The 13,857-nt window shown below is 44.0% G+C and overlaps 1 protein-coding gene across 9 annotated transcripts in view; it reads left to right on the forward strand.

Moving 5' to 3' along the window:
• TMEM140 (transmembrane protein 140) overlaps positions 1–13,857 on the forward strand; it is an 85,764-nt gene that overhangs the window by 31,463 nt on the left and 40,444 nt on the right. For 4 of the 9 annotated variants that reach the window (XM_085651971.1, XM_085651970.1, XM_085651972.1 and 1 more), the window contains exons 2-3: positions 11,376–11,474; positions 13,224–13,311. The exons of 3 other annotated variants lie outside the window; for them this stretch is intronic. The gene's annotated coding sequence lies outside the window, so the exon portion shown is untranslated. The remainder of the gene's footprint in view (positions 1–11,375; positions 11,475–13,223; positions 13,312–13,857) is intronic. 2 more of the 9 variants (XM_085651975.1, XM_085651973.1) reach the window with 1 other exon arrangement.

Below are 13,857 nucleotides of genomic sequence, written 5' to 3' on the forward strand. Positions count from 1 at the left end.
ACCGGCGCCAAAGTTATTCAAAATAGAATGTTGCGGATTTCCTATGGAAAAGGGGTCCTAACTATAACTACCTACTGGCGACCGCCAGTAGTTAATATATATATATATATATATATATATATATAAATTGGTAAGGGTATTTTTAGGCTTTGGCGTGAGTAGGGGCATGGGGTGGTAAAGGTATTTTTAGGGATTGGTAGGGTTAAGGGTGGTAAGGGTATTTTTCGGGTTTCGGGCTGGGTAAGGTGATGAGTGCTAGGGTTTTTTGTAGGGCTTAGGGGCTTTAGGCTTAGGGTTGGGTAAAGTTATGGAGTGGTAAAGGTAATTAAAAAGGGGGGCTGTGGGTTTTCGCTCCAATAACGGTAAAAAATAAAAATCCAGTAAAAAAATAAGCGTAAAGACATTTTTTACATATATATATATATATATTTTATACACACCAAAATGCGGGAGGAGGGGGGAGGGCGGTGGGCAAGCAACATAAAGGAGGTGCAGGCCTTGGCTGTAGTGCACAGAAGACTTTCGATGCCACTCAAAGGAAAACATATTATAGAGGAAACATTGATCATAAGTAATTACTAGGATGTGGACTAATAGGACTAGGGGTAATGAAGATTACTGGTAATTACTCCGTTTCTGTTAATTGCATACTGCAAGCAATAAGAAAATGAGTTCCTTAGCCATAATTACAACGCCAAGTGCAATAGGCAATTGGGAAGCTGCTGGCTTACTTTGCAATAGGAAGTTTTATTGTGATTAAAACACAGCTTAGAAACATGAATCATCTGTCATTAAAAAAAAAAGCATGGGCAGAGTCAATAGCTCTGAGTTTAATGTGCCAATGCATGCAAACACAGGCATGCACAAGCGTGCCTTAGGGTATACTTGGGTTTACATGCTTTCAATCAATAAGGAGTTTTGTAGAGCGCTCTACTCAAGGTGCTAGGGGGGAGGTGTGTGCAGCTCTGTGCAGCTCCATTAGCACTTTGAAGCCAGACCTATTGACCCTGCAAGGCGCTTTGTTTGTTTTCCTTCCATCTGTCTACTATTAGCATTGGCACTTCTGCCAACTGGACACTCATGTGGAACACTTCCACCATTTCTAGCTTTACCCAACAGAACTTCACATTCTGGGACTTGTAGTTTTGCTTTCAGCATTATTACTGGAAACCTATGACTGTCTAAAGGTGCTGGGAACCATCCAAACACTAGTGCCTCCAACTCTACGCTAAGTATTATATTAACTTTTCTATTTGTTACTATGCAGCAACAAACAGCACTGAAGTTGCCCCTGGAGTGTGTGGCACTACACAAAGCCACAATAAATAAAGTAACAAAGAGATATGTCATCTTGGGCATCGGTATGTAGAAGAAAGAGAGATGGCCAAGGCTGGTCCTAAAACTAGTGAACAGCGCAGACAACTTCCTGCATCGAGGCGACAAGATGAATGCATACGAGCACAGGACACGGGGTAGAGATGCATCCTAGAGAGAGCTTGCTGTACCAGAGAGAAGTGACAGAGACGACAAACATCCTTCATCCCGCAGGCTGAATCACAACCTGCCTTTAGTCCGAAGTCATTACCCCGACTGCGACATTATCAAGTGTTCCTTTACCGTGTAAGTCATTACAACGACTTGCTTTAGGGGCGCGTTGTTGGACTTGAGTTGAATTTCAAGTACGATATCCTGCAACAATGTCTCAGTGAGAGTCAATGAAAAAGTACAAATTATAACAGTGAATTAATTACACGAAGAACACGCAATCGTATTTTTGGGAAGTTGAATGATTTGTATTTACCACAAGAAAGTATTGACTGTATACTTTACAGGGAGATTTGGCAGCAGCATCAATAACGTTTTCAGGTTATGTTTAAAGTGCAGAGTGAACACATAGTGCTTGTGGAAAAAAATGTTTAAACGGCGCAAGTGAAATACGTAAAGGAACAAAGAAATCGGCATATAAATTGGGAGTTATTTGATGCAGATATTATGCACAAACATTACTTTCATAATCAAATTAGTGAAAAAATCATGGCATAATTAGCAATCCCAATCGGGCTGATAGAAGTTGACGACGTTTCGACATTCGTAAGTCGAGGTCATCTTCAGGACAAGAGAACACAAGCAAGAAGATTACTGCCTAATGGGGAAAAAAGGAAAATGACCTCCAAGAAAACAAATTAAACAAATCAATTTAGACCAGTGTACATATATTTGGGATACTGTCTAAAGGTAGCTGAAGGAAATCCAAGCGACCTTGAATAGAGAAAAAACAAGGTAGGGCTGAGTAAGCTACTCCTATCAGGGTTCAGAGACATTAACAAATTCTTCTGACCACCAACAGCCATTGGGCCAGAAAAGTAATGGAGCCAATAAACTCACATTGGTGGAATTATTTTGAGCGTAATCGTCAAAGGCTGGGCCAGTACCACTGGTCACCAGTGAAGAAGAAATGGAGAGGTCCACGATGAGACTTTGAGGACATCTCATCATATCAGGGCAATTCCTCGAACAGGGGGCTCTGAGAAAAACAACGTGAATGGCTAATCAAGGGACAGCAGAAAAAGGGGAAAAAAACAATGAAAGACCGATTCACCAGAGCAGGTAAAGGCTTACCCATGGCAGCTAATTGCTGATTTGGACGCTCGTGTGCCATGGTTTATTATTCCCAGAGGTATAAGCTTTCCATCAGTGAAGCTGGAGAAAATATGTAATGAATAATGCAAAAATAATGTGTGTGTGCGCCATAGAATGTGGCCTATAGCATAAGGGTGCGAACCCCTTAACAGTAAAATGTGGCCAACAGACAACTGATTGTGTATGAGGGCCCACGCTCTGTGAGAAGCAATGTCCGCAAGTTTGTAAAAGTATACTCTCTGTGGCAATTGGTGAAAATTAATTACATCCGTGGTCAAAGGTATGCATTAACCTCTTGAGTGCCCATGACGAGATGGTCTCGTCATGGGCCGCGGTTGCGCTGTGCCCATGACGAGACTATCTCGTCATGGACCCCACCCACTAATGAAACGCCCGGCACAGGGCGTGGAAAGGGCGGGGCACTCAAGGGGTTAAAGCAAAGCAGTAGAAGTGAAATGATGCAAAGACCCGTCCGGTAGGACATGGTGGCCCGTGTAATATCACTAAAGTTGTAGCCAATGGCAAATGTTTGGCAAGGGGTGTATTTATTAACCAGCAGATACTCTGGCAACCAATGCGGATCGAGTGACCTGAAGGGCTGTCTCCAAGAAGTCGGGTGGGGGTCGGGAGAGTGAAATGTGGGATATGCGTGTCATGCGTATGCTGTACCAGGATTTTTAGTACAACACCTTCCCTACTGATACACTGACTGGAGTTGGAATAGTAATTTATAGTGTTCCAAAGTACAGGATTCCCCCCTCCTTCCCCCCCCCCCCCCCCAAGGCAACTCGTTGTAATAACTTGCATGGTAAAGGAAAGTGTGGTAGCGTTGCAGTCAGGGTGACTGCGGAGTAAGGGCCTGCGTGGGAAATGCAGGCAGGGTTCCGTCATACATCCGACAGAGACGGCTCCTAATGAAAACGCAATCGCTGAACTCCACATCCAGCCACAGCCACTGAATTGCAGAGAGAGATTCTGGCATCCACATCAGAGACGCTCCATGCAGCAAGCGACGATGGTGATCAAGGGAAAGAGAGATCTTTATAGCATACAGACTAGAGCGAGATCCTTCAGAACCTGGTGGTGGCAACATAGGGGAAGAGACAGGCATCAAGCAGCCTGTCACAGAGGCGGCAATGAGAGGCAGTGATGCCAGACACACTGCAGCAGAATATCTGGTAGATATGCCTGGTAGTTAAGGGATGACATCGCCCTAAGCGAGAGACATTCTGGGCACAATTCCAATTCAATTGTGTGAAATGTGACCTTCACCTGACAGGAGGAGAGAAACTTGCAGAAGTCAAGAGTCAGTCACACAGGTTGTCAGACAAGAAGACAGGCTGAAGGAAATAAAAGCGATTAGACAAGCGTTTGGGACAGCAGAAATAGCATTTAGGCAGATAAAAAGGTACACTGCTGAACAGGGGTTACCTGATGGAAAGGGATTCCTTGCACAGCAGGGACCCAGACATATAGAGAAACAGAGAGCAAAGGTGAGACAGAACAGGCTCCTGTGGGCCAACAGATAAGCATGCAGGTAGCAGAAGGGCAGGTAGGCAGAACGAAGGCAGTGCAAAGACAGGCAGACAGGACAGCTAGGTAGGTGGGAGAGTGAGAAGGCTTGGGTAACAATAAGCATCTGTTATTCAGCGGTAAGATACTCTTGGGTGAACATGCGCTTTGCAAATACGTGTTATGTTATGTTTGACCATGTTTGCCAGGGCTTCTTTTGGTTTCCCAGTCCGGACCTGAATATTGATCTATAAATGAGAAATACATGCTAGTTCAAGTAATTAGTGCGAAATATACTCTTTTGTGTTCTGAAAGCTCAGTTGGTTAATGTGATCACTGTAGATGTCTGTGCCTGAGACTAGACAGTCACAGACCTGAATCTTGTTGGCTCATAGGAGAATAGTAACATGCATTTATAGTTCTAAGAGGTTCCAGACTGTGACTGAAGGCATGGTGAATAAGCAAGTAATTATTTTAAAATTAAATTACACCCAGTACCAGATAGATGTGCAATGATATTTAGAGTTTAAAATCGCGCTGTATGGCACTTACTGGAAGTAACAGAAGGAGTTGTTGGTCCCCAAGGATGTCCTTGGGGTCAACTACCCCTCCTGTTACCTTCAGTAAGTCCCACACTGCAGGATTTCTGAGATGTCTTTGTGGCCCCGCCCCCTTTTTCCACCACTCTGCAAACACACCTCCTTGCGCACTGCTAGTTTGAGAATGAAGTCGTCATTAAGTGTCATTAAGCAGTGCATTGCGGGGGCGTGAGTTATAGTTAGCTCACCCATACAGCCCCTCAAAAATGCACTTACTAACCCATACAGCCACTGACTCACCAACTCACCCATCCACACAGACACACATACAGGTACTCAGACAGCCAAATTACCCATGCAGCCACTCACGTATCTATTCACACCCACATACAGCCACTTGGACACCATCTGACAGACTGATACAAACATTCACACAACCAGTCACTCACCCATACATTCACTGAGACACCTACCACTCACTTATACAGTCAGTCAGGCACCCACCCACTGAATCATCCATACAGGCACTCATACACCCACTGATCCACCAATACACCTTAGTATATATATTTAACACTCATGAACTTTTTAAAAACATTCACAGTCACTGGATTATGTAATCAGTGATGTCATTTGAGATGTCATCAGTGATGTCACTGACCAGTGAGCAGTTTAGTGCTTGCACAGAAAACACGCCTGGAGTGAATGTTAGTTGTCCTGAGGGGGGAACAATTTGAGTCACTGACTGTCAATGGTCGTGTGTTCTGCTGTGAGTAGGCATTATCAAGAAGCACTTGAGTCCTCTCGATGGAAGGTGAGGTAAAAAGGTGTTGCTCTTCTGCGCACATATGCCAGGGGGTACCTGTGCTTCTGTGCACACATGCCAGGGGGTACCTGTGCTTCTGTGCGCAGATGCCCGGGAATACCTGTGCTTCTGTGCATAGATGCCAAGAGATACCTGTGCTTCTGTGTGCACATGCCAAGGGATATTTGTGCTTCTGTGCGCACATGCCAGGGGGGTAACTGTGCATCTTTGTACACATGCCAGAGGGTACCTGTCCTCTGTGCACACATGCCAGGGGTACCTGTGCTTCATCGCGCACATGCTATGGGGTACCTGTGCTTCTGTGCGCACATGGCAGGAGGTACCTGTGCTTCTGTGCACAAATGCCAGGGGGTACCAATGCCAGGGCATACCTGTTCATCTCTGCACACTTCCCAGGGAGTACCTGTGCTTCTGTGCACACTTTCCAGGTAGTACCTGTGCTTCTGGCACACATGCCAGGGGGTACCTATGCTTTTGTGCACACATGCCAGGTGGTGCCTGTGCAGCAAACGAAGGTGCGGCTTCTGCGTTGCGAGTGAGTGCAAAGCTGTGAGTCTGGCACGCCTGGAGTGGGCTCCTTAGAGCAGCCCTCACACAGAGGCACATCCTAGAGAGACCCTGCAGTCTGTCCTAATGCGGGCACAAGCCTTGGAGAAAGGTAGGGGGGCTAATTAGGCTATTTAATTCACAATTATGTCACAGACAGTGTCGTCACACAAAGTAATGTTAAACCCTTATAATATTCCTCTCCTAGAATTTAACCGGACTGGTTTTGCAAAAACAAACCATTTCGATTAATAACAAGGAAACTTCAAAAGAACATTTTAGGTATATTTGAAATTTTTGTAAATCATGTGTAGCTTTTCCACATATTGTTCAGTAATGAAGCTCAGAAATTGCTGAAAGGAATACTGTTTTAAAAGAGACGTGGGACTTGGTATGACACATGTAAACTGCATTTAGTGTGCTGGGTGCTCATTAAAGGGTAAAGGGGTTGATGTGAAGTTGTCTTATACTTCTCAAATACGATCCAAACATATCTCCTCACTGGGCCCCTCTTACATAGGGGGGATGCTACCAGTGGGAAGGGGGTTTGAAATCGCCCAGAGGCCAGGTTACTCGCTAACAGTGTTTCTAAATGCAAGCTACTTCTTTGGTGGGGCACAGGAGACAGTTCGCAGACTCCATTTGCCTCGGGTAGCAGGAACGGAGTCCACTGTCTAACAAACATTGGCATAGCCAATAGGTCTCGCCTTTGGGACCTTATAAGTGTTTAGCAATGCAACAGTTGATGTTGTTGCACCTAGGATATTGTGCTGCATAACTAAACACTTATAAGGTCCCAAAGGTGAGACCTATTGGCTATGCCAATGCTTGTTAATCTGGTTCTTGTGAGAAAATAAGGTTTAACAGACGACCTTTTCTGTTGGTCTTCAAATAGTTGAAATTGTTAGTCACTAACTGCTGAAGTGTATCGAATATTGAAAAATGGATGGGTGGAAATTGTGTGGCATATGTACGTTTTTATCGAAATTCATTTTCCAGGGTTGTGGATGTGGTGCATGGTAGGCCCAACAGTCAGGAATCTCCGTCTCAAGGTGGTGGTGGCCACAAGTGGTGACATGACTTGTGTTTCTGCCAAGTAGTTTCCTTTCATGTGTGTTAGGAAATCAGCTGAAACTTTTCTGCAATACCAGAAGCACTCCCTACTGTGTTTTGAAAAATAAAATGTGGCAAAAGCCTTCTCACCGCAGGACAACCCGTCTCTGTTTCATGGGCATTACTCTGGCATCTTGGGTTTCGCAGGGTCAGTGGTTGTAGAATGGCTGCAGTGTTGACCCGTTGTCTATGCAAAGGGGTCATCCTGTAATTGATGTCGCAATACATCTCAAATCCACAGATGACATGAAACAAAGCCACATTCACAAAGCCTGTGGTTGGGGATTGTTACAAATGCAGCCAGGCAGACAGGCCTTGCTTTTTCTGTACACCGGGTAGCTACTCTGAACAGTACAAACAGCTGTCCGTGGCAAAACCAAAGGAAATGATGGACGGAGTGTTGAACATTGCAAGCACTCACCCCCAGTCAACTGATCTGGGTTTAATCCATCACCGTTCTTTAGCCCACTCTGCCACCCCAGTTCAGACATGACCATATGCAAATCAGTCTGACCCTGTGCCTCATGGGAACAGTCCAGCCCGAACTGCCAAGCCATGTTTTCCCTGGACCGGAAACAAGCTGCCTAGGACCGGTTTCTGGCATTTCAGCCGTCTTCAGCAGGGAGCAAGCAAGAGGAAAGACCGATGGTGCTGATGGCTGGCGGTTCGCGCTTGCACGCTCGCGTGAACGCAAGCTTGTCGCCAGCTAGCAGCACTTTCAAAACTCACCTACTAAAGGCTCTCCGAGCAGCGCATGCGTGCTGACTCAGCGAGACCTAAAAACTGTGGGGGTACTCCGTACACTCCTTCTACCCCCAACTTGTGCCCTGGTCTTAATGACACCGGTTACTGAACCGTCACACCAAGCCCAGCAACCAGCTTGGCACTGGCAGCCTTCTTGTTGCAAAGGGCTGATCTGGTAAAAAAAACAGTTTGGGAAATAGTTTGAAATGGCAATTAAAAAGCAATCTGATGATATTTTAATACGCAGTTTCAAAGGCTAGTACCAATAATTACCATTACGACAGGGCCGGCTTTAGTGCTGGTGGCGCCCGGTGCAACAATCTTTTTTGGCGCCCCAATGACCTTCTTCTCCTCTGATTCCCTCAGTACCACCCTCCAACAGTGCCCCTCATCTCTCCATAGCCCCTTTGTCGCATGCATTTAATTTGCTATATAGTGCTACTCATACCAGTGTAGGGTGATGGAGCACTGTACATTACGCACACAGACACAAAGAATTGTACATGTGTAAATCAGTGTATAGAAAATCTTACTAAGACAATGAGTATTACAAGGGGTAGGAATCATGCCATCCATACTAGTAGGCAGTGTATATTAAGTGTTTGGTCTGCAGAAGCACAAACTCAGGATTTAAAAATATTCCACAGTGGTTGGGGTTGGTTTTACTAATAAAAATGTATTTCTACCAAAACAACCCCTTTTTAGCAACATTAGGACAATGAAAGACTGGGGTAAAACATAACCTTCTACACTATACCTGGCAGTTTGCATGCAAATCTTTGATGACAGTTTGTAGGTCACTGTACCAAAGTAGGATTGTAATTTTTTTAATGAAAGTAACCAGCTGAGCTAGCCACATAAAATGCAGTAGTTTGATCTGCATGGTACACTGTCTTTGCAGCAACAATATTAGCCTTCTGCGCTACTTTATGATGAGTTAGAACTGCCACTTGCCATAGCTCCCATCGCTCTCCAGCAGGAACATTACTCACCAGAGTTATCTTGATATGTTATGGTTACCTGGACACACAAGGAACAGCAGCAGGTACTTTTAAACCCATAAGTTATTTCTAAACACAGTGTGGCCCGTTGCTTGACAGCCTTGTTTGTGTTCTTTATTGATTTATTTTGCAGACCTGGTGAGGTGGAAAAGGTGTTTAGATCGCAATACTCCACCGTGGCATGTCACGTTCTACTTCCTGACATGCCTCTGATACTTACACCAGTGATGGCCAGCCATCCCTGTGGGTGATACCTTGGGCCATAAGCCACTCAGTGTACCTAACTTTAAGATGACCAAGACCCAAAGCTATACAATACTATACAATACAATACAATTTGTAAAGCGCGCTACATACCCGTGAGGGTCTCAAGGCGCTGGAGGGGGGTGGGGGGGGGGGGCTGCTACTGATCGAAGAGCCAAGTCTTGAGGAGACTTCTGAAGGCCAGCAGGTCCCGGGTCTGTCGTAAGTTGGTAGGGAGAGTGTTCCAGGTCTTGGCGGCGAGGTAGGAGAAAGCTCTTTCTAAGTGTTTTTAAACCTACTGAGACTTTCAAAAAGAAATAATGTAGCCCAAACCCTTGCACGCCCAGCACCGAGAGATCCACAGTGCTGCATGTGCCAATTAGGTAGGTGTGTTTCATGATGTAAATCAATTAATGGATAAACGAAAACTAAGCAACCAAATTTAAGAAACCAAATATTGGAAAAGCAATTTTAAAGAAAGAAAATTTTAAAGAAATATAAATAAATCAAAAATTAAAGGAAACATTTTAAAGGAAAGATCATTTCAGTGAGGAGATTTTGGGTTCAGGGACGTAGATGAAGGTAATATTTAGGGGTGATGAGAGGTTTTCAGGGGCCAGGAATGGGTGGAGTTCAGGCTTAAAAAGGGTTTCTTGGGGGTTCAGGGATGGGTGGAGTTTAGGGGTGGTGAGGATTTTATAGGTATCAGGAAGGGTGGAGTTCAGGGGTGGTGAGGATTTTTTTAGAGTTTGCGGATGAGTGGAATTTCAGAGTAGTGAGGTGATTTTAGGGTTCAGGGATGGGTGGAGTGTAAGGGTGTTGAGGAATTGTAGGGTTTATGGATAGGCAGAGTTTAGGGCTAGTGATTCTTTATTAAGGTTTAGTGATGGGTAGAGGTTAAGGGTGGTGAAGAGTTTTTAGGGTTCAGGATTCAGTGGAGTTTAGAGTGATAAGAGGTTTGAAAGGATTGAGGGATGGGTGGAGTTAAGATGCAGATACTGAGTTTTAGGGTAAGGGAAGGGTAGAGTTTAAGGGTGGTGAGGAGTTCCTAGGAGTCCTGGATGGGTGGAGAGGTTTTTTAGGGTTCAGGTATAGGTGGAGGTTGGGGTGGGGAGGGATTTAAAGGGGTCAGGGATGGGTGAGGTTTAAGGGTAAAAATAGTTTTTTTTTAATGCTTCAGGAATGCTGTAGTTTAAAGGATGTGAGTGGGTTTGCGGTTCAGGAATGGGTAGAGTGCAGGGGTAGAAAGGACTTTAATGAGTCAGAGGTGAGAGCAGTATAGGCATGGTGAGCAGTGTTTAGGGGCAAGGGATGGGTGGTGTTTAGGGGCGTTGATGGGTCAATAAATTAAAAGTATCCAAAGCAATAGTTTGACAATGGAAAAGATATGAATCTGAAATTAAGTCTCCTGAAGTAAAGCACTGAAATAAATACCTCCAACAAATCTGTTTCTGAAAGTAAGACCTGTTACTATTGCATTTACACCTTAAAACGTAAGCATGCAAAAGCCAATTTCAAACAAAAAGACATTCTATGAATTGGTTTCTATGAAATAGTAAATCCCATTCACTCTGAAAATTTCCAATTAAACGGTTTCGGTGAAATGGTTTCTCAGTAATGGTATTCCATGAAATTGTTTTTCTATGAAATCACATACAACATTCTGTCAAGCTAAAGTAGCTCATACTAGTGCAAAATCACAATGTAGACTGGAACTCAGCAAGTGATGTTAGACCACAATGCATCTATTTATTAATTCTTGGTTGCTGGGGTATGACTGGTATATATTATGCACCAGAGTAATAATTTTGCATTGGTAATGTGATGCCAAATTCCATGTCTGGTGTTATGCACCTCTTACATACTTATTTGATCCAAGAGGTTCCACTATTGCCTTTTTGTTGCACTGTCTTGTGAGCCGTGCAATAATTTGCTGGTGCTTAGTCGTTCGGGAATATTGTGAGAACCTTATTATAAACATCAAGGTCCGGACCACCAGGCAGAAGTATCTCTGCTCGCTAGAAGGGGCTCTGTGGTGTCCCTCACCTGAGGGGGGTACTTTGTGACCATTCCTTGGGACCAGAGACTCCGCTACATACTATCAAGTCTCATTCCTCTCCATGTTATGATCGTGCTCATGGCTTCGTTTTCTTGAAGATGGCATCTTCGTTCTTATTCTGTTGACCACCTCCGCGTCTTCTTTTTGATCAGGTCTTTCAACATGTGTGTCCTGTGCTTGGGAGAAGTTTCACGCAGAGTGTCCAAGCTGAACCGGCGTCACAAGTCAAAGCGCGGCTAGTGGTGATTGAGGTAAGGACATGGACTCAGAAGAAGGGATGAGGTCCATTCAAAGAGCAGTGGCCCATATGTACCGAGGCATTGATGCACCAGGCCCATTGTGTGTAAGACATGGGCTCAAAACTAGAAGCGTTCACCAATTCACTGTACGATCAGGGTAATCATTCCAGCCCAGTCTTTCATTTCAGAAATTGGGAAAATAATTGGGTAAACAATCGTTCGATCCTTGCAAAATAATCCCCCCGTCTATCAGGAGAATAGATGAACTATTATTGGAAAATATTCCCTCCTCTTATCTGGAGACTAGATTAACTATTATTCTAACTCCATTCCTATAATGTGTGGGTGAGTGTTTCTTGACACAAGGCCATGATTTTGTAACCATTTCTTTCTATCTCTTTTACAGCTTTTTTTTTAACTAGGGTTTTTGAAATTATGGGGTTTAAAGTATCAATAAGAGAATTTTAAAACTTCAAAAATCAGTGTGTAGTAATTAAAACTGGTCCAAAATATTCAGCCGAAAGTTCACCCTCATCCCTTATAGTGCACAGTCCAAGCAATGCAGGTACACACACACGCTCACTGCTCAGAGAGAAAAGGGCAGTGTGTGCACCATCTAATCCAATACTAATGCAGACAGGAGCATCCACATAGAAGAAGACAAGCAGTCCAAGGGTACAAAGTGCAGTGGTACCCTGACCTCTCTGTGGTCTTAAGATGTCACGCGTTCAGAGGGCAGATGCAAGAGAGGTGGCACGAGAGAATGGAAATAGTAGGAGGGAAAGGGGAAAATGGAGCTATCCTTTAATGTTTTATTCTCGTTCATTTTCTTTGCTGAAAGATATATATTTTCTTTGCAATCATATTATTGGGTTTTTGCCATCGATATGACCCATAAAGGTTGCGTACATACACAGTTTACTGCAGGATAAATTGTGCATCTGTACACCCAGAAAACAGAACCACATAAAACATGACAAAGATCAATCAGTGCACATTAAGCCCCTCCCCCCACCCCTCCGACATATAGCCTAAAATCTTATCCAATTGTGGTCCCAGAGGTCTGTGTAGCAGTTCATGCATCTTGGCCATATTGTCTAATTTCTACATCATGTTATTGTTCGGCAGTGCGTATAGGCTCTAGAATCAATCCTCCTTTGCGGAAAGATTTGCGTTTACGCAAGTTGCCCCTGGGAGCAGCAATGCGCTCCATTGCATTTTTCAGCCACACTGGAAAACAAGGCAATTGAAATATCTTCTAGCGTTCTTCATTGGTGATGGTATAGCAGATATTTGATACAGTATTTTACGATGCTTTTAATAAACCAAGGTCATTGGCGCGCTTTTAGCCCAATACACTTGTAGACATATGAAATTCCATCAAGACATCTTATGAAACACCTCCATGTTGAGACCTTGTGCAGTTGTCAGCTTTCCACCATTCATTGGCATCTCTCATATCCTCCGCTTTTCTTAGACCTTATGACAGATTTAAATGTTAATAATGTTAAATTGCAAGAATCAAGGACTATAAATGGGACCTCTAAATTCTCTATTTTGTAAAACTCTTTATTGAGGTGCACAAGTCCTCTTTTTTTAGTTTTTTCTGTGGAGCAAGTATTTCTTGGCTCCTTAGAAGTTGCTCCCATTCTACAAAAGCCGAAGATAATAAGTTACTTTGAAATAAAACAAAGTCTCAGCAAAAAAGCAACAACACAACCCAAATGCAAGTAGAATAATAATGCTGTCTATTTCTTCCAGACTGAAAGCTAAGCTGTCAAAAGCCAGAAGTTGCCCTGGCAAAGAAACCGAGATAGGTGCCGCCATTCCAGTAAAAGCCGGACTGCAGGTAACATTTAGAAGCCTCTAATCTTAACAATGGAGTTACTCCTAGAAACTTGTGACCAAACATGGATTTTGTGTGTCAGCGCCTCATGGAATTGAATGCCTGGATGAACTGTGCTAAAGGTCAAGCAGCCAACTTTGATTTTCATGTGGGCCTCTAATAGAGGTCCGTAATAATAAAGCCTTAGCTTTGGGTGATGTAGTCATACTTGCCATCTCTGACAATCAGCTGGACTGCAGCATGGAGCCACTCTTTGGAAAGGCTCGCTAAAAATGCATTCGACTAGTATGCGTCCAACTTGGAAGTCGCTGTTCTCGCACTACAATCTTCAAGCCTCCCGAGGGAATCAAATGGCATGGTACCCAGAAGCAAAAGCTAAGAGTTGGCAAACTCTATAGTGGATTCAAGATTTAGATTTAATTTCCGCCACGGGCCTGTAGAAATCCAAGGGCTTGGCCGCAAGAGCCATTGACGAGGTCCCTCCATTGTAGCCAATTTATTAAGCCGCAGTTACACTAGTGGGTGGCAAGACTTTGCCAGGGATTATAT

Source organism: Triturus cristatus, chromosome 4_1, assembly GCF_964204655.1.
Source record: "Triturus cristatus chromosome 4_1, aTriCri1.1, whole genome shotgun sequence".
In the NCBI taxonomy this organism is placed as follows: domain Eukaryota; kingdom Metazoa; phylum Chordata; class Amphibia; order Caudata; family Salamandridae; genus Triturus; species Triturus cristatus.